Source organism: Cydia amplana, chromosome 8 (genome assembly GCF_948474715.1).
Source record: "Cydia amplana chromosome 8, ilCydAmpl1.1, whole genome shotgun sequence".
Lineage (NCBI taxonomy): Eukaryota > Metazoa > Arthropoda > Insecta > Lepidoptera > Tortricidae > Cydia > Cydia amplana.
In genome coordinates, this window is record NC_086076.1 from 6790213 (window position 1) to 6812120 (window position 21908).

General features: G+C 35.4%; 1 protein-coding gene across 7 annotated transcripts in view; it reads right to left on the bottom strand.

Moving 5' to 3' along the window:
* The window catches only part of LOC134650185 (3',5'-cyclic-AMP phosphodiesterase), a 577846-nt gene that overhangs the window by 369989 nt on the left and 185949 nt on the right, over positions 1-21908 (bottom strand). The window contains exon 1 of one of the 7 annotated variants that reach the window (XM_063505098.1): positions 4691-4873. The exons of 5 other annotated variants lie outside the window; for them this stretch is intronic. The gene's annotated coding sequence lies outside the window, so the exon portion shown is untranslated. Of the gene's footprint in view, positions 1-4683; positions 4874-21908 lie in introns of those variants that run through there. One more of the 7 variants, XM_063505097.1, reaches the window with a different exon arrangement.

The following is a 21908-nucleotide window of genomic DNA, read 5'->3' on the forward strand; positions in this document are numbered from 1 at the left end:
CAAAATATTGCAGTAGGACGGTTAATCATTTGTTAATTATTAATATTATACAACGCATGAGACTTGTCTTTCACAACCTACGAAGTTTCTAGCCCCTAACTAAATAAAATTGTTCTCGACATAATCCCTCTCAACCGCCTTAGAAGATTTTCATGTCCTCTATTTAATAAGACCTACTACCTAACTACCTATTTACGAAGTTTGAAGTAAATAAAATTTGAACCTTTTATAAACTTTCAACCCCTTTTTAACCATTTTAGGGGATGAATTTTTAAAAACGCTGAAATTACTTTTCTTGTATTCTAATAATATGCCTCTGTACAAAGATTCAAGCCCGTTCTCACAAAAATGTTTGAACTCCATACAAACTTTCAACCCCTTTTTCACCACCTTGAGATATAAATTTTCAAAAACGCTGAAATTATTTTTTTTCCGTTTTAAAATAATACCTTTTTATAAAGTTTCAAGTTCCTAGCTTAAAATAAAATTTGTACCCTGTACAAACTTTCAACCCCCTTTTAAACCTGTTAGGGGATGAATTTTACAAAACGCTGAAATTACTTGTTATCTTCTAATAATATCCCCAAATACAAAGATTCAAGTCCCGCGCTCGAAAAAATTTTTGATATCCATACAAACTTTCAACCCCTTTTTCGTCACCTTAGGGGATGAATTTTCAAAAACACTGAAATTAGTTTTCTTGTGTTTAAATTTAATATCTTTTTGCAAATTTTCAAGTTCCTACCTTAAAATAAAATTTGCACCCCAAGACGAACTTTCATCCCCTATTTAAATCCCTTAGGGGTTTGAATTTCCAAAAACGTTGCAATTACTTTATTTTGTATTCGGCTATTATGCCTTTCTAAGAAGTTTCAAAGCATTTGTTATGGATTCAAACTTTTAACCCCTTTTTAACCCTGTTAGGGGATGAATTTTACAAAACGCTGAAATTACTTTTCCTATCTTTTAATAATATCCCCAAATACAAAGATTCAAGTCCCGCGTTCGAAAAAATGTTTGATATCCATACAAACTTTCAACCCCTTTTTTACCACCTTACAGGATGAATTTTCAAAAACGCAGAATTTCTTGTATTTAAATAACATATCTTTTTACGAACTTTCAAGTACCTAGCTTAAAATAAAATTTGAACCACATACAAACTTTCAACCTCTTTTTAACCCTGTTAGGGGATGAATTTTACAAAACGCTGAAATCACTTTTCCTGTGTTTTCATAATATCCCCAAATACAAAGATTCCAGTCCCGCGCTCGAAAAAATGTTTGATATCCATACAAACTTTCAACCCTTTTTTCACCACCTTAGGGGATGAACTTTCAAAAACGCTGAAATTAGTTTTCTTGCATTTCAATAATATATCTTTTTACGAACTTTCAAGTACCTAGCTTAAAATAAAATTTGAACCACATACAAACTTTCAACCTCTTTTTAACCCTGTTAGGAGATGAATTTTACAAACCGCTGAATAACTTTTCTGTCTTTTAATAATATCCCCAAATACAAAGATTCCAGTCCCGCGCTCGAAAAAATGTTTGATATCCATACAAACTTTCAACCCTTTTTTCACCACCTTAGGGGATGAATTTTCAAAAACGCTGAAATTGTTTTTCTTGTATTTAAATAATATATCTTTTTACAAACTTTCAAGTACCTAGCTTAAAATAAAATTTGAACCACATACAAACTTTCAACCTCTTTTTAACCCTGTTAGGGGATGAATTTTACAAAAGGCTGAAATTACTTTTCTTGTCTTTTAATAATATCCCCAAATACAAAGATTCAAGTCCCGCGCTCGAAAAAATGTTTGATATCCATACAAACTTTCAACCCTTTTTTCACCACCTTAGGGGATGAATTTTAAAGAACGCTGAAATTAGTTTTCTTGTATTTAAATTTAATATCAATTTGAAAAGTTTCAAGTTCCTAGCTTAAAATGAAGTTTGCACCCCAAGACGAACTTTCATCCCCTTTTTAACCCCCTTAGGGGTTGAATTTCCAAAAACGTCGCAATTACTTTATTTTGTAATCGGCTATTATGCCTTTCTAAGAAGTTTCAAAGCATTTGTAATGGATTCAATCTTTCAACCCCTTTTTAACCCTGTTAGGGGATGAATTTTCAAAAACGCTGAAATTACTTTTCTTGTCTTATAATAATATCCCCATATACAAAGTTTCAAGTCCCACACTCACAAAAATATTTGATCTCCATACAAACTTTCAACCCCTTTTTCACCACCTTGGGGGATGAATTTTTAAAAACGCTGAAATTAGTTTTCTTGTTTTTTAATATAATACATTTTTACAAAGTAGCTAGCTTAAAATAAAACTTGTACCCCATACAACCTTTCATCCCCTTTTTAACCCCCTTAGGGGTTGAATTTTTCAAAATCGCTTCTTATCTCTTGTACACTTTGTAAATGCAACCTAGTGTGCAAATTTCAACTTTCTAGCTTTTGTAGTTTCGGCTCTGCGTTGATGAATCAGTCAGTCAGTCAGTCAGTCAGTCAGGACACTTGCATTTATATATATAGATAATCGTTATGACAATTGATCGTTAGGGCATGTGCCCATTAGGATAAACCAGTTAGGGCAAGTGACTTTAGGACACACGTTGTTAGGGATTCAGAATGGCACCCTACCTGAGTACCGGTAATGAGAGAGGGATATAATAAAAAATTACAAAATACCTATATTAAGTTGACGTGCACGCATACAATTATAGTAGAAACGAACGAGTGTGTGTCGTGTCGCGTGTGTATTGTGTGTTTTCAGGATTACGGTTGTTTAAAAATTTGTTCGAGTAACTGCTACAACTATAGTTCGTTTTTTTTAGCATTAGAAAGAACTTGAAAGAAGGTAAGCGATCTTGACATGTCTTTTAATTGAAAAACGCTTTTTAAAAATCAGTAACTATTACTTATGAAAGCAGAAGAATATAAATGATCGTATTAGATTCATAATTGTTACATATTTGCCGTAACTTATTTTTAAAATCTGTTTTTCAATTAAAAGACACATCAAGATTGTTTACTTCTAATGCTAAACAAAACGAACTATAAGCACTGGCTTTTATAGTCAAAGAACCAGACTTGTTGTATGTTGTTGTATAGTTCCAATTCAATGACATAAACTGCTTGTTTTAGAAACAAAGTCGTGAAGAGTACAAAATGACGACCTTTCAAAATAATTAAATTACAGATAAAGTTTATGCCTTGTTAATAATTTTCGCTTTTGTTGAGCCTTAAATGGAATTAAAATTTAATTAATTTTCGTTCAAATTTCACGAATTCAAAAGTTGGAAAAAAAAGGACCAATGTTCCAATCAGTTGTTTGTTTGTTGTTCGTGGCAGTTTTAATCTGTGTAACATACTCGTATATTTGCGTTCTATGGAAGCGGGCTGTTCGTAACACGAGCGTCGAGCCATAGAGAAAAAAATACATAGATTGCTCACTCCATACATCAGTTTTAGTACCAAAAAGACTATTAGCATCTAGCATCGAGTAGCGGAACTATCAGTACTGCTACTTGACAATAGATGTAGCACCGACCGGAAAGTCTTATGCTGTTGAGATAAGACTTTCCGGTCGGTGCTACATCTATTGTCTAGTAGCAGTACTGATAGTTCCGCTACTCGATGCTAGATGTAGACACTGAAATTAATAGTCTAACTGATGTATGGAGGGAGCACTCTTGTCCTACTATATTTCTCTATGGTCGAGCGCACGTACTCGCCCGCGGCGATTCTAATATTATGTAGGCTGCTATCAGTTCTCATCTACATATATTTTGTGATTTACTTCCTTGCTTGCATTCAATTATGATTTTCGCGCGTATATGTACTTATTTGCCATGAAATATATCATTAATCACTAAATTCAGAAATTTCGAAAAGTTTATTGGGTGTATGAATATGTAGGTATTAATTTTTTGAAGGACAATAGATGCCTGGCCTAAAGTTAAAGAAAAAAACGTGATTTCTTGTAGAATTGTAAATGCATATCTACCTATCGAAATATGTACCTATGTGTTTACATTTTAGTTTTTATCATTAATGGTAAACTGATAGTGCAACTAGCTTCGAATACTTAAAGCATTTTTCAATCGTTTGATAAAAGGATAACATTTCACATTTACCTATACATTTTCTGTACCTACATGTAACAATGAGAAACATGTATAATCATCCTACTGTTACATAAACAATAACAAAACAATCACAATTACCACTTAAGCATTGTTTAACGATATATCGTTAGTTACTATATTTGCACATATATTAAACTTCAATTGGTATATGGCAGACTGATTGACTTCTGCTAATACACTTGATACGATAATGGACGATTCATTTATACAATACCAAAGCTGTATGCAGAATACAAATGGTATATAATTAATTTATTAATATAGTTCCTAATGTGCGACTTACCGCCAAGGTCAACCCGATCCGTAAACAAAAAACCGGATTCAAGACCTCATGTTCAAATTTAATTACACAGGTATGAATACTTATAGGCACACTCGGTAGCATCGCTGCTCAGCTATTTCCTGTTTTACTTAAGAAGTAAACGAAGCGTGGCCGAAACACAACATACACACTTCTAATTACCAACACCGGCAAAGGAAACTAAAAAATAACAATAACAAGGTTGGTTATAAACATCACACTACCTATGAACACTTGAACTTCACACTATGAAACCACCGCGCACTAATGGTGCGTTTCGGCGGTACGGGATAGTCGGATGTTATTGCCGATTTAGGAAGGTAGGTGACATTTCGTGAGCATGTGCTGAGCGGAGCCGCGCCGCTGGCTGCGCGCTCACTCGCGGCTAGAAGAGGACTGCTCGCCTGGTGCGTGTGAACCGCTCGCAAACTCGCCGGCGGCGGCAAACCATGAGCGGCGGCGGATAGTGATCGCGGTGGCTGTAGCCTCCACTGTTAAACCTGAGCAGTCTGAATCCATATATCGAAAATAAATATAAATAAATAAACCCTAAACCTAAAAGTAACGACCAACCTGCCGTGAAATGAGCATTCGTTGCCAGCAATATTACGGCCAAGTGACTTTACAAGTAGTATGCTCAAAGTTAAAACCGCGATTAGGGATAAAAATAAGGTATGTTCGTGTGGCGCTACCACCGTGATACTCATCGTGATACCCACCATATAAATAACTGAAAAAAAGCGGCCAAGTGCGAGTCGGACTCGCCCATGAAGGTCCGTCTGTCCGTCTGTCCGTCTGTCTGTCCGTCCGTATGTCACAGCCACTTTTCTCCGAAACTATAAGAACTATACTGTTGAAACTTGGTAAGTAGATGTATTCTGTGAACTGCATTAAGATTTTCACACAAAAATAGAAAAAAAAACAATAAATTTTTGGGGTTCCCCATACTTCGAACTGAAACTCAAAATTTTTTTTTTCATCAAACCCATACGTGTGGGGTATCTATGGATAGGTCTTCAAAAATGATATTGAGGTTTCTAATATCATTTTTTTCTAAACTGAATAGTTTGCGCGAGAGACACTTCCAAAGTGGTAAAATGTGTGTCCCCCCCCCCTGTAACTTCTAAAATAAGAGAATGATAAAACTAAAAAAATATATGATGTACATTACCATGTAAACTTCCACCGAAAATTGGTTTGAACGAGATCTAGTAAGTAGTTTTTTTTTATACGTCTTAAATCGCCTAAATACGGAACCCTTCATGGGCGAGTCCGACTCGCACTTGGCCGCTTTTTGTTTTACATACTGGTAAGAAAGTGCATTTGTTGTCACTGCAAATTAATTTTTGATGCAGATATTTGTATTATTTGCAAACATTGGTGGTCAATATGATGTAAAATGTATCTTTGAAATACAAAATATTTTACTATGCTTCTTGTGCGTGGTAAAAATATGTCGTGGGCGGAAGTTAATATGTCATAAATACAACGTTACGTATTTATGAAAAAGTATGTACGGCTAAGTACAAGTAAGTGCACTGTATTCAGCGTTTAATGTTATATATAAACAAGAATAATCTAGGGCAACAAAAATAAAGAGTAGTTTTTATAGCACGGCATGTGACTCGACAACCGTCTGATGTGTAGCGGTGTGTGAAATCCACGAGTTCGTATTACCAGCTCAGTAATATCAAAGAATATAACTACTTATTTCCACACAGAGGGGACTTTCTAATCTCAAATATTTGCGATCTTAGCAGATGTGTAAGGAGTACACACAAAGCGATAAGTTACACAGGAAAAAAGAGTTAAAAGCCAGTGATTGCGTGCCTAAGCTTTAATATTTACTTTTTTTTGACGCGAGTGGACTTCACAAGAATGCAAATAATATAACATTCTTGTAGTAAAAAGTTGTCGTTAAGTGTTATATTCTCACACATCCATATTCAAAACTTTGATCCTTAGTAAATTGCGCGAACTGTGACCCGTGATACAATCGTGAGGTCAAGTGGTACAATACAACAGCTGTTTACTGACGTACACGTTTGGTCATTGAGTGAGTCAGAAAGTGACGCTTCTGTAAAATTATGCTTTTTGTAACAAATTGTAGGAATATATGTATGATCTCTATGTTGGTTAGTGGTCAAGCGATCTATAATTCTGGAATTTCTGGAACGTATTTAGACTGGATCAAAAACGTTTACAGTGTTTTTTTCTAAGATCACATATTTGACAGTTATGAATTCACCCTTATATATATGACTTTAAGGCTATCAATTAAACGGTAGATCTTATCTTCATATCTATAAGGGTGAATTAATCTACGCTTATGGTGACGTCATATCGTGGGATTCGACAGGTTAATAACTGTCAAATATGTGATCTTAGAAAAAAAACACTGTAGGTGGCAAGTGCTCGGTCAAACTCTGAAGCGGCCTTTAATGACCTTGGCTTGACAGCAATCGTGCGAGCACGGAAACCTAACAGCATACCTATACCGCATTATAATATTTTTATTCAAAGTATCTAGGTAGGTATGCAATATTTTCCAATGAACCGTCAAGAAATAACATATGTAGGTAGATAGTTTAGATAAGTAAAAAATCAACTGAGGCTGTTTTCAATGTAACATTTAACTAATATTACTCGTATATTTGAATGATGAACATTTCACGGCTATAAATGTGCGCGACGTTCCGAATCAGATGGAATGTAAGCCTTAAGTGATCCACTAAAGCTGCACATAAATATTGCTCTGTCACTGACAGTTATTCGGTTTGTCACGAATGCTGACGTCACGGGGCAGCGCAACCTTTCACTCCCTGTTTTGTCCTTGACTGTGCGAGCAAATTTATGAATCTCCACCCTATTGGCAATTAGGTCAAAGTGAAAAGTCCAGGTTATTTTATATTAATACTGGGTGATATTTTTAGGTGATACAAGATATATATGTACGCGATTGTACCTACTAAGTACTCATTTCTATGATCACAAATCAGTATGGAACATTTGATTTTTTCAATTCATTCAGCGTTGCTCTCATAACAAAAGTAGCTCAGTACAGTCACGACCATATATCTTGAATCACCTGACAAAATCACTCCTTTTAATCTGACTGCTTAGAAACTTTTCACGTTAGACTGTTGAACAAGTTAGATGACTATTTAATATAATTTCGGATACGATTAAATGACACCTTTGTCCCTAAAATATCTTCTAATCAATGGGGGATCAATGGGGGTGAAAATTCATTGAAACACTTCTTCTATATATTGCAATAAGTTAATTTGTATGAAAAAAAGTTCAAATTTCTAACGCACACAATTCTTTGGGTTATATCTCTTTTATGGGCTATTTTATAAAAAGTGGTCCGCGAAAGAAAAATACATTTAATTTTATCGAGATCGAAGGAAGTCGAGATTCCGAGTAAAATGTTTTTGTCCAAATAAACCAATGTCAACCACGACTCTGTTATTATGCTATATATCTGTCGTAGTGGGATAAGTATAATCCGCCGTATTTCATTACGGCTAGCCGTTTTACAAAACAGGGGCGTTTTGAAATGCGGCGGTTCGACGATTAGCCGGATTGTCATTGCGATACGTTCTTCAATAAGGCGGCCTACGTTTAGCCGCATCGTATCTACTATTTAAATTGTAGAGTGACCAGTTCTTTCGGTCGCCTACGTAACCGGAGTTTGACAATGTTTGCAATTAATTTATTTTTACCATGGTCCCACCGCATTACATGTGTTTCTTTTCCAAAACATTTCCTTCATAACTTAAATAGACGGAGACCCGCAAGCGGGGCTCCTATTTCTGGGCGGTTTGCCCTTCGGGCATCTGAAGCTACCTAACCTAACCTACTTACCTACCTACGCTTTTTTTTCCCAAAGTGTAATGTTTTCACGGACGTCTCACTAAATCAATAGGTAGGTTTGTTAGGTAGCTTCAGATGCCCGAAGGGCAAACCACTCAGAAATAGGAGCCCCGCGAAGCGGGGCTCCGTCTAGTTAAGTTGCGAAGGAAATGTTTTTTGAAAAGAAACAGTCCGACGAACTCCAGATTTGATGGACACCCCAGCATTTTTCATAGTTTGTTGTTGTTATGTCAGGCAGCGCCACGAGTGTTAAAAATGGGAACTAAAAACTGTCAAAGCGGCGGCTAATAACTTGCTGTATTACATTACGGCTAGCCGTGTTGAAGAACGTATGGCGCCGAATACATTCCGGCGGATTTTCATTCAGCCGCATTCAATCCGGCTAATCGTCGAACCGCCGCATTTCAAAACGCCCCTGTTTTGTAAAACGGCTAGCCGTAATGTAATACGGCGGATTATACGATCCGAATGCGACATATCCATGAATATTAGTTTGAATTATTAAGTAACATTTAAATAATATTACTTATCTATCTATCTGTATATTTCTTCGTAAAACTGAAAATAACTAGGTATATTTAGAACTAAGTAGGTAAGAAAAACTTGACGGAAATATACCTCGCAATATCTATCTTATCCCATCCTACTACCTATTCTCAGTCAATATAAAATGTCTGTAATTTTACTGTCACCTTTGGGTAAAATTTGGAACACAGATTAGTCTGGTTCAACATTTTAAATACTTTATTTTTCCCCCGAAAAAGGGTGACAGTTGAAATGGGGTGTAAAAGGAAGGGCGGAAGTTTGTATAGGAGTGTCATTATCAAATTCCACGCAGCCAAAGTTGCGGGCAGTTGCTAGTGAAAAAGGACTGAATGGAGAGAATTCATCGTATCTACCATGCAGTAGTCATCATAATCGACCCGCTCATTGAAGTGTGCCATCGTAATTAGTGAGTGTAGGTACATTGTGACGTCACAATACACGATAACGACTATTTCCTCTTGGCACACGAATCCGGGCAGTACATAAACAGGATAAGTGCACTTGTATATTGTAAAAAACACAACTGTTCGTGTGACGTAGACCTGAGTCTTTTACTTTTATCGAATCTTTATTTAAGAGTGCAAAATGTACATGCATTACTTGAAGTAAGTACATGATTTTCTCCGTGCTATGCGGAAATGTGGTGACTAAATATGATTGTTAATGCATATATTTGTACATGTAGTAGTTGTAATGTCCTGTAAGTATAAGAGATATATCCATTATAATGTAATAGCATATCTCTTTCATCATTGTGTACCGTATCGGTATTATCTTCTATAAGGTATACTGTTATTGTGTTGCTTATGGTATATGGTAGCAAATCTATGAGTTTAATGTGGTAATACAACTAATCAAATGTATTTAACCCTATCAAATTAGTTGTCGTTCTCTAATTCGTGTCTAATTTAATTGATTCCATTGCGTAACGAAATATATATATAGTCAAAAAGTATAGGAGTATTAGGGATACCAACAGGATCAATTTAATTGTAGGTACACGAGTTGCATAATGGGCTACAAGGCTACATGCATGACAAATATTTAATTATGTTTGTTCATTAAACACTTTAAAAAGACTAAATCAATGATTTGAAATAAACTATTATTTTGTTACATTTTTGTTGCTTAAAGTTATATTTAGCAATATTATTAGTTTTATTACAACGAAATATTTTTTTACAAATACTTTTTTTTATGATTTCGTCCATACATTCATAGCAGCCTGTCTGGCCTGTGACGTCATGGGCGGTTTTTACTAGCGGTGCACGCGCCACATTTATTTTTGTTTATGCGGAACGACAGATATAAAAAAAATCAATTTCAGGAGATGTAGAACCAATGGACATCTTTCAAAAAATGCATGCAGCTTATTGCGAAGCCCAATTTTTAGTACTCACCTCTTATACTCGTATCCTAATTTTGTTACATGATTTTCAAATATTTATATTTGATAGTTTTTGACCAATTATTTGTATAGTATGAATTATCTCAGATGAATTTTTCGGGCTCCGGCCCTAGTCTATTAAACAAAAGGTATTGTTTCCTTTATGCAGTGCTTACACCTGTTTACTGCTAACTAATAGACACTACATAAGTAACGGGAACCAACCCGTTCAAAAAGCAAATTTACCATTGTATTTATATGGTTCAAATTCATGAAACAACCCATTTGGAGATAACACGTTTTGTTATCTCCAAAGAAAAGACCACCCTGATTGTTCTCAGAATGAGCTGGCACATAAATTTGAACCTTAATACTATCACGATAGTTGCTTTTTAAACGACATGGTTACTTTGGCACGTGCTAAAGACCGCTCTTAAAAGAAACAAAGGCTTTTGTTTAACAGATTAGGGCTCGAGCCCGAAAATTTCATCTGAGATAATTCATACTATACCTACTCACTGAGTAACATCTGCACATTCTGCACGCAAATTAAAAGCGAACCACTTACATCCTTACCTCCTCTTGAATCGAAAACAAGGAGTGAATGAGATTTTACGAATAATATAAACACCATTACTACTTAATAGGTGTTTTATGCCACCTTCCTGTTCTTTATATCCAACCAATATCCATTCAATCTTCCAATAGCCTGTTTCCGAATTCATTATCGGCGTCCCTTTTGGCTATCACTTTTGCAACTGTTCGATAAACAAAACAGAACCCCTAGGGGTACAGATCCTTTTGTGGTTGTGATTACAAATTAAAAAATAAACGTAATAGTTTTTAGATTTGGCTTGCTACTATACCCTTACTTTTTTATTTTTTCACTAAAGCTATCTAACGATAGGTTTAAATAATAGTTAAAACTGCTATCACTAAATAGAAGCAAGAAATTGACATCGTTTAACCCACATCCAGCTATATCTGAGAACTAAAGTTACAATTAATTTCAGGTAACCGGCTTGACATGTTCAAAGAGAGAACCCCAGAGAAGAAGTTAGAAGTTTCTAAGCAGTGCAAGGGTCAAGAAATTTAATTTTAGTGCCATTTCGTACCTTTGTCACAATGACAATAATATGAGGTTCCCAGCGACTTTTATATTGATTGTCACTATGACAAGGTACAAAAATTAAACTCTTCGACTGTCGATGCATACTGTACACTTACTGACTGCAAAAATATAATCATACGAGAAAGCTTATTTAGCGCATCTACTACAGTTTTCTCACTACTTTTATAGTGCCGTACAGAAAATCTCAGGCGTAAATTGTTTGTGGCATAGCTGAGCTAAAGTAGATTTTCAAAGTAGTTCGCTACAAATTACCCCGTATCCATTTCGCTTGTGTTACACTTTTGTAGTTACCTACAACCTACTAAGTAACATGTCTAAAAAATGTATAGTCCAGCCAAAACTGAAATTATTTTTGAATAATATAAGCAGTAAATTATATACTATGTACATATAATAATATCGAATATATTGGGACGAAAATGATTTGACATAAAAGATTATGTATAAAAAATAAAAATATTAAAATAAATATTGTGGACAATGTCGCCAGTTGGTACAATGCCTCAAGGGCCTATTTTAGATTTGAGCTAGTTTTTAATTTATTTTAATAATACACGTTACCTACATAGTATGTATTGATTTGAATTACAGAATACTATTTAGTACTAGATTATTAGCAGTAGATTCCAAATATACCTTTGCTACGTATGCTAAATGCGCAATAAATATCTGCTAGTCCATTACAGATACATATGATAAGTTACGATTCCATCGAATGGGAGATTTACGACTTCCATTTCGAGTGTCTAAGCACATACAAGGTGGAAAAATTTATTGGGCCTGGAGAGGAACTGTCTTATAGAACTGCATTAAGAAGAAGTTAAGAAGCTCATTTTGTTTTTAGAAAATATTTTCTAATATTTTTTCTAAGAAAAGGCAGCTATCCGTAGGTATTCATATAATTTTAAGCCATTCAAAAAGTCAAAATTCTTTCTTTTTCTGTAAGTAGGCCTTTAGGGTTCTTTCACAGACTGTCATTATTAATGTCATTCCTGATCCCAAACAGCAAACAAAAGTTCACATAAATTGGGTGGATACTGTCCAGTCTATTAAATTCATCCACCCTGTATATTCAAACATCCACAATTCTGGGATCTGGTTATTATACTCTAATAACATCGCTAAACGAAACGGGGTAGATATCAAGTCATTCACGAAGACTCGATGTAAAGCGTTCAACTGTAGAAAATAGTTGCGGATTGGTTAACTTATGAATACAGAGTGATTAAAGTTTTAATATTTACATACATACCTGTTGACTTTTGTATGAGTTCTATATTTCCCGCTACCCAAAGGTTGTTTGGAAGAGATCGCTTTTTAGGGATAAGATCGCCAGTTGTTGCCTAGTTCTAATTTCTTTGTTTAAATGTAAAATGTATAATTATTGGTGTAATAAAGAATATTTACTTAGGTATACATACATTACTGCAAGACATCAATGGTACCTATTTGAGCTAAAGCAGTAAATTCATTGGTAGTATCTTGAAAAAAGATGCTAAGTGAGGCCGTTTAGTAAGATGAGGCAGATAGTTCTAGGTGCTTTCGGTATAATTATAACGTTCAGTGATTTAAAATCCCAAATTAAAATGAAGCATGGTGGCGTTCCATTAGCGGCGCTCAAAATTATCTGTTTGGCGGTGTACAATCCCAAACATAGAAACTATTAGAAACAATATTTCAGCGTCTGTTTTATAAAAGTACTTTGCTAAAAATCTTTCCTTTCAAACCGTGAAATGATAACCTTCGACTCGGAGAAGTGATACGCAAAATTTGCAATCGTAGCATACACCATCTGCACGTTCGCGGACAAATGGGATATATTTGTCACGTCACAGTAAGTACTTCCTTACTCGGCTTTTTGGACCAAATGTTTGAACCAATAACACTTCGTGAAGTCCAAATAGCCCAATGATTGAGCCGACTGCCAACGACAAGTCACGAAGATTTCAATTTATTACACGACTGCCCCAAAAAAAGAGTGTATTGTTTTCAGGGTTCATGTTTGTATGTGGGTATGTAAGTTTCTTTGTTACACCGTAACAGCTAAGTGCCTGAACCGATTTAGGTGTTTGAGATATCATTGGAATCCTTACGTCATCCCGAGTAACATAGGCTATGTGACGTCATCACAAAACCAATATGGCGGATTAGGCACTGCAAATTGTGCAACCGAAACAAAAATAAAACTTATAAACCTATCGAGTTGGGTATTAAAATAAAGGATTTTGAAAGACGATTCTAAAACTGTACACAAAATATGGTTTAAACTATTCATTTAGTAGGACAAGATTTTATAAAATATAAGTATAACGCAAAGATAAATGAATTGTCTAAATCTATTGAATGGGGTATTAAAAGAAAGGATTTTTTAAGGCGATCATACGAATATATATAAGTTATATGTTTAATTGTATCGTTGGAGAGAAAATACGAAATGTTCTACATCGCGCTAATGACATTTCTCTTTGCAGATATATACGACAACGTCATACGTGGCGCTAACGTTATTTTCAATTGCGAAAGTGTCAAATACGAAAGGAACGGTTTGAACGATTGACTAGGTAAGCATTTCTCAAAAAAAAGTTGTACATTTCGATCACATCTTAGATTTCTATAAAATTGGTATGCTGGTAAAGTACATGAAGCTGAACAATTTCCACCATATTTCCCAAAATGTCCAAGAAAGTTTGTATGAAACATCCTTTTTTGTTACCAGATTTCCTTACACATTTGGTAACAAAAAAGGAATGTTTCATACATACTTTCTTGGACATTTTGGGAAATATGGTGGAAATTGTTCAGCTTCATGTACTTTACCAGCATACCAATTTTTATAGAAATCTAAGATGTGATCGAAATGTACAAATTATTTGAGAAATGCTCAGGTACTCTGAATAAACATATTGTGCTGTTTATTATAAGATTTAACTTGAGACTTTGAATAGAAGACACTATTATCATGACTGTAGAAGGCAGGTCTTTGATGATGATTTTAATTTTGCACGACAAATTTTGCAAATCCCGGAGCACACGTGCTACTGTTGTGAAACAATATTTTACGAGAAGCAAAGACTGGGAGCTTAAGATAGATGGGCTCTTCCTGCAACTTCCACGAGTATTTTAATAACGAAAGCCGAAGGCCGAACTCCGCATAGGGTCGACGCTCCGAAGCGTAAGGCAGGTGCGTGCTTCCTGTAAATTCCCCAAGTATCTTAATTGCGAAGGCCGAAGGCCGAGCTCCGCGTAGGGCCGAAGGCCCGAAGCGTAAGAAAGGTGCACGCTTTTTGCAGTTTCCCCAAGTTTCTTAATTGTAAATACCGAAGGCCGAGCTTCGCGTAGGGCCGAAGGCTCGGAGCGTAAGAGAGGTGCATGCTTCCTGCAGCTTCCCCAACTATCTTAATTGCGAAGGCCGAAGGTTCGCGTAGGGCCGAAGGCCCGGAGCGTAAGAAAGGTGCACGTTTTTTGCAGCTTCCCCAAGAATCTTAATTGCGAAGGCCGAATGCCGAGCTTGGCATAGGGCCGAAGGCCCGGAGCGTAAGAAAGGTGCACTCTTTCTGCAGCTCGAAGTATCTTAATTGCGAAGGCCGAAGGCCGAGCTTCGCGTATGGCTGAAGGCCCGGAGCGTAAGAAAGGTGCACGCTTTCTGCAGCTCGAAGTATCTTAATTGCGAAGGCCGAAGGCCGAGCTTCGCGTAGGGCCGAAGGCCCGGAGCATAAGAAAGGTGCACGCTTTCTGCAGCTTTTCCAAGTTTCTTAATTGCGAAGGCCGAAGGCCGACCTTCGCGTAGGGCAGACGGCCCAGAGCGTAAGAAAGGTGTACGTTTTCTGTAGCTTCCTCAAGATTCTTAATTACAAAGGCCGGAGGCCGAGCTTCGCGTAGGGCCGAAGGCCCGGAACGTAAGAAAGGTGCATGCTTTCTGCAGCTTCCCTAAGTATCTTAATTGCGAAGGCCGAAAGCCAATTTATAATTATGTAGTTGCAGAGATATTAAGCCATAGTACTTTTCAATACGTCTGGTTTTTGGGTCCGACCTATTTAGGTTTTTAAGCACGTTTTATGCTAACATATCAAAATATCAACATGATGAAAGCTTCTTGAAGTAACTTAAGTGCCTTAAATCATATAAAAGATGTGGTTGGTTTGTATGGTCACTAAAATGTATAAAATAAAATTAATTAATTAAAAATTAAAAAACACGACTGCAATTTAAAAGCGAACTGAAAAGCTAAAAATAATTTTTAGTTATGTTAGGTACTCCAACTTAATGAATGTAAAATATAATATATAGGTAAGTGTTCTGTCAGGGTCGTAAACAGCAAACGGAAAAGTTTAGGCTCATTTAGGATCGTGACTGTACCTGTATATTTTGTTTCGATGCAGTCGGGGACCTGTGAATGGGAAAAATTCAATATATCAAGGTCCCCGACTGCAATCGAAATAAAATATACAGGTACAGTCACGATCCTAGACGAGCCTAAACTTTTCCGTTTGCTGTTTACGACCCTGACAGAACACTTACCTATATATTATATTTTACATTCATTAAGTTGGAGTACCTAACATAACTAAAAATTATTTTTAGCTTTTCAGTTCGCTTTTAAATTGCAGTCGTGTTTTTTAATTTTTAATTATTTTTTTGTAAATTAAGCTCAACTTAATGCCAATAAAAACCAGACGTCCAAACCATTTGCTGTTTAATGGTTATCGTTCTGTTTTTAAATGAATTATGGTACTTAGATACATTCCTACAAGATGTTCGAGAACGAGTACCTAATCTAAGATAAATATTTTATTGTTAACTATTTTTCTACATGCATCCAGTCGCCAACAGAAATATGGGAGCGGCCAACGTGCTCACAAATATCTCAACAAGCACTTTAATACCTTTACAATACAGGCATGTCAGATATTTGTGAGCACATTGGCCGGTCTGATATATTGGATAGCGACTGTACAGCATCTTACTTACTAACCTGCAAAATTTTCAGCTACTAGGATTTCATAACTTACCTGAAAAAAAAACTTTTATTAACAATGATATAATTTATATATTAAACTAAATATTACTAAATATTAATATAAATTTAACTTTTGCCACTGCGGTCTCCAGTTCTCAAAGTACACTGTAAATTGAAATATTATAGACCGCTGCACTGCTACATTGAAAGGTACAGACAGATCTATAGGTACCTAGAACCCGATTCTGATTTTAATTTCCTTCACTATTGACATTTGCAAGGCCCCTAGACACTTTGCATCTGTATTTCAAAATCTGCTTTTCAATAGTAGGTAAACCGTTATAGGAACCAGAGGGGTAGTCAATCAATTCAATCAGTAAACTCCGTCACAATAAGCTAAAGTCTATTTTTGTATTCGGTAGACTAAAATGACATTTCATAGTATGAAATTACATTTTATGTTCATACTTATATGAAATGTCATTTTAGTCTACCGAATAAAAAAATAGACAAAATGTCGTATCAAGTCGAGTGTTGCATGGGCGCATACAGCTTTGTTGACTGTGATTGGTATAGGGTAAATGCGGTAACTCTCTAGGGTAAACATAGTTCCACGCGCGATTTAACACCAGCAGGCTCAGCTCAGATGGACAGACGGTAACGTAAGTAAATTACTCTGCAGGGAGTCATCTTACACGGCAAATAAGAGACCCTGGCTCGGTTTTGTTAACGTCACGTCGTCTAATTAAGTATTAGCAGACACATATGTCGATAAAGTGTCGTGTTAATTAATAAACATGAAGAAACATTCAATATATTTAATATTATGTTACCGTAAAACCCGTTCTTAGTGGAATCACGTTATCCCTAGTTGAAACTAGTTCTCCATATTGCCACAGCGAAAACGCGTTTTCAAAACTTGGCTCCGTAAAGTGACTTTGTAAAAACTAGTTTAGACGAATTGTTCAAAAATTTTTTTTCCAGACAAAATATAGTTTTTACAAAAAAAAGACAAAAACATTATAAAATAGGTACTTAAAGTGCCTAAACTGCTCCCCCTCGCTTCGCTCGTCGTTGCACCACTTGCACCTATCTTTGACTCTAGCACAATACAGCGAAAACTAGTCTAATTATTCGTACAATTTTACTTAAGATAAATTTTTTTTACTTCGTGTTGAGTTTTTTAATTCAACATTGCTCATTAGTTGATTTATGGTACCTATTAGGGAAAGGGTGTGACGCAGAAATAAGGTTGAGTTGAGACGCCGAAGGCTGCCTGAAAAAGCCGGAAAGGCTTAACGCGCCAGAGATTCTCCGGGCGGAAAATGACCCACCCAGTTCAGGGTGCTTAAAATAAATGCAACACTATTTCGTTCTTTCGCAAACTAACAAAACCGTCGTTTGATTAATATCGTCAGTATTCATGGATTACGAGTATCTTTTTTGAAGAATAAAATAAAATAATTAAGTTAGGTTAAATATCTACAAAGGACGTTAGCAAATTTTTATTTATTATTTTTATAACTTTTTCAGTCACGCAACGCAAATAAATAAGTTCATAAATTTTTGATCGATCGAGAATATAAATATAAATCTATATATATAATAATATATAAATGCAAGTGTCCTGACTGACTGACTGACTGACTGACTGACTGACTGATTCATCAACGCAGAGCCGAAACTACAAAAGCTAGAAAGTTGAAATTTGCACACTAGGTTGAATTTATAAAGTGTACAAGAGATAAGAAGCGATTTTAAAAAATTTGACCCCTAAGGGGGTTAAAAAGGGGATGAAAGGTTGTATGGGGTGCAAGTTTTATTTTAAGCTAGGAATTTGAAACTTTGTAAAAATGTACTATGTTAAAAAACAAGAAAACTAATTTCTACGTTTTCGAAAATTCATCCCCCAAGGTGGTGAAAAAGGGGTTGAAAGTTTGTATGGATATCAAATATTTTTGGGAGTGTTGGACTTGAAACTTTGTATATGGAGATATTATTATAAGACGGGAAAAGTAATTTCAGCGTTTTTGAAAATTCATCCCCTAACAGGGTTAAAAAGGGGTTGAAAGTTTGAACCCATTACAAATGCTTTGAAACTTCTTAGAAAGACATAATAGCCGATGACAAAAAAAGGAATCGCGACGTTATAGGTAATTCAACCCCTACGGGGGTAAAAAAGGGGATGAAACTTTGTCCTGGGGTGCAAATTTTATTTTAAGCTAGGACCTTGAAACTTCGTAAAAAGGTACTAAATTAAAAAACAAGAAAACTAATTTCTGCGTTTTCGAAAATTCATCCCCCAAGGTGGTGAAAAAGGGGTTGAAAGTTTGTATGGAGATCAAATATTTTTGAGAGTGTTGGACTTGAAACTTTGTATATGGGGATATTATTATAAGACGGGAAAAGTAATTTCAGCGTTTTTGAAAATTCATCCCCCAAGGTGGTGAAAAAGGGGTTGAAAGTTTGTATGGAGATCAAATATTTTTGTGAGTGTTGGACTTGAAACTTTGTATATAGGGATATTATTATAAGACGGGAAAAGTAATTTCAGCGTTTTTGAAAATTCATCCCCTAACAGGGTTAAAAAGGGGTTGATAGTTTGAATCCATTACAAATGCTTTGAAACTTCTTAGAAAGACATAATAGCCGATGACAAAAAACAGGACTTGCGACGTTTCAGGTAATTCAACCCCTAAGGGGGTAAAAAAGGGGATGAAACTTTGTCCTGGGGTGCAAATTTTATTTTAAGCTAGGACCTTAAAACTTCGTAAAAAGGTAATTAATTAAAACAACAAGAAAACTAATTTCAGCGTTTTTAAAACTTCATCCGCCGAGGTGGTAAAAACGGGGTTGAAAGTTTGTACGGAGATCAAATATTTTTGAGAGTGCGGGACTTGAATCTTTGTATTTTGGGATATTATTAGAAGACAGGAAAAGTTATTTCAGCGTTTTGTAACATTCATCCCCTAACAGGGTTAAAAGGGGGTTGAAAGTTTGTATGGAGTTCAAATTTTATTTTAAGTTAGGAACTGGAAACTTCGTAAAAATATATGTTATTAAAATACAAGAAAACTAATTTCAGCGTTTTTGAATTGTCATCCCCTAAAGTGGTAAAAAGGGGGTTGAAAGTTTGTATGGATATCAATCATTTTTTCGAACGCGGGACTTGAATCTTTGTATTTCGGGATATTATTAAAATACAGGAAAAATAATTTCAGCGTTTTGTAAAATTCATCCCCCAACAGGGTTAAAAAGGGGTTGAAAGTTTTAATCCATTACAAATGCTTTGAAACTTCTTAGAAAGGCATAATAGCCGATTACAAAAAAAAGTAATTGCTACGTTTTTGGAAATTCAACCCCTAAGGGGGATAAAACAGGATGAAAGTTCGTCTTAGGGTGCAAATTTTATTTTAAGCTAGGAACTTGAAACTTTGCAAAAAGGTATTAAATTAAGATACAAGAAAACCAATTTCAGCGTTTTTGAAAATTCATCCCCTAAGGTGGTGAAACAGGGGTTGGAAGTTTGTATGGATATCAAACATTTTTTCGAACGCGTGACTTGAATCTTTCTATTTGAGGATATTATTAGAAGACAGGAAAAGTTATTTTAGCGTTTTGTAAAATTCATCCTCTAACAGGGTTAAAACAGGGGGTTGAAAGTTTGTATAGGGTTCAAATTTTATTTAAAGCTACAAACTTGAAACTTCGTAAAAATGTATTTTATCAAAAGAGAAGAAAACTAATTTCAGAGATTTTGATAATTCATCCCCCGAGGTGGTGAAAAAGGGGTTGAAAATTTGTTTGGAGGCCAAACATTTTTTTGAGTGCGGGACTTGAATCGTTGTATAAAGGCATATTATTAGAATACAAGAAAAATAATTTCAGCTTTTAAAAAATCATCCCCTAAAATGATTAAAAAGGGGTTGAAAGTTTGTATAGGGTTCAAATTTTATTTAAAGCTAGGAACTTCAAACTTCGTAAATAGGTAGTTAGGTAGTAGGTTTTATTAAATAGAGGACATGAAAATCTTCTAAGGGGGTTTAGAGGGATTATATCGAGGACAATTTTATTCAGTTAGGGGCTTGAAACTTCGTAGGTTGTGAAAGACAAGTCTCATGCGTTGTATAATATTAATAATTAAGGCCGTGCATCGAAAAATAACAGGATCTTAGAAAGGTGGCAGTGGCTAGCCCCGGAAACAAACAGTAGTGATTTTCGGATATATGTTTCTTGACTATATGATAAGAGATTTCGTAGTAGTCGAAACACGAATGCTTAAAATTTTCTCGATAGAAAATAAATCCAAACTTACGTGTTCATTTTTCGGTTTTAGCTTCGTGCAACTAGAAAACACATCCATATCCAGCACAATCCACCTTACAGCAAAGGTTTTCATCTCGTCTTAACTTTCAAAGAACTAAATATTAACTTATTATCCTTTACCGATGGATTTATTATCGATTTTTGATTTTATGAATTCAACAGCAAACGCCCATTTTACGCAGTTCGGTTTCTCTTTCTGTCATGCGTCAAAGTCATAAATGCATCCTTTATGCCAGTAATGTTAGATGGCCGTCGTGCCTCAAAGAGGTAAGACCTATGTCACTTCGCGCAGCGCTCCGAATTACGTAAAATTTTAATATCCAATAAACGTTGAGTCGTAACTCCATTGAGTAGTAACGGAATCGGAGGTAAACCTATGATGGTGCCTTCTTACAGGCCTATACGTTACGCATGTGTGCGTGTTTGCTTAGCTACGTCATGCTACGTCGAAATCTATACTCTTTGTCAGTTACAACGGGTTAGGAAATTTCGACAGATATTGAAATGTATCGGTAGCTGTTTGGTATTTAGCCATCAGAATCTAACCGTAACTTTTTGCTTTATTTTTGTTTAAAAATAAAATATCTATAAGAATATATTTTTTGCTTTTTTTCTATTGTAATGATAAAAATAAATCTAGTATGTTTCATGCTCAAATAATTTAAAATAATTGAATAAATATTGAAAACTAATTGATATTATTCGTTTTAATTATTATATTATTAAGTTTGTTTGAATAAAATATTTTATTTCAATAATACGAAAAGTTATTATATTTAAGTACCACTAAAAAAGGTCCCTACTTACAAAAACTCACTTGCACGGGCCGGGGTTCGAACCCGTGACCTCCGGTTTGAAAGTCGCACGCCACTACAATTTCACATAAGTAATTTACAATGACATGATACCGTGGAAAAAGTGAATATTACAATGTACTTGTGTTACTATCATTTTATAGTTTATTTTGGCTTGACAAGGAGGAATGAGAAAAACGTGCAGAGCGAGAGGATTAAATCTCTCTGTCCCTTTCTTAAAGTAGCCAATCCTAATTATGACATCTGTTTTGATATTAATTCTTTGAACATAATTTGTCGATGTTCTTTTTTAGGGTTCCGTAGCCAAATGGCAAAAAACGGAACCCTTATAGATTCGTCATGTCTGTCTGTCTGTCTGTCTGTCCGTCTGTCCGTCTGTCTGTCCGTCCGTAGGTCA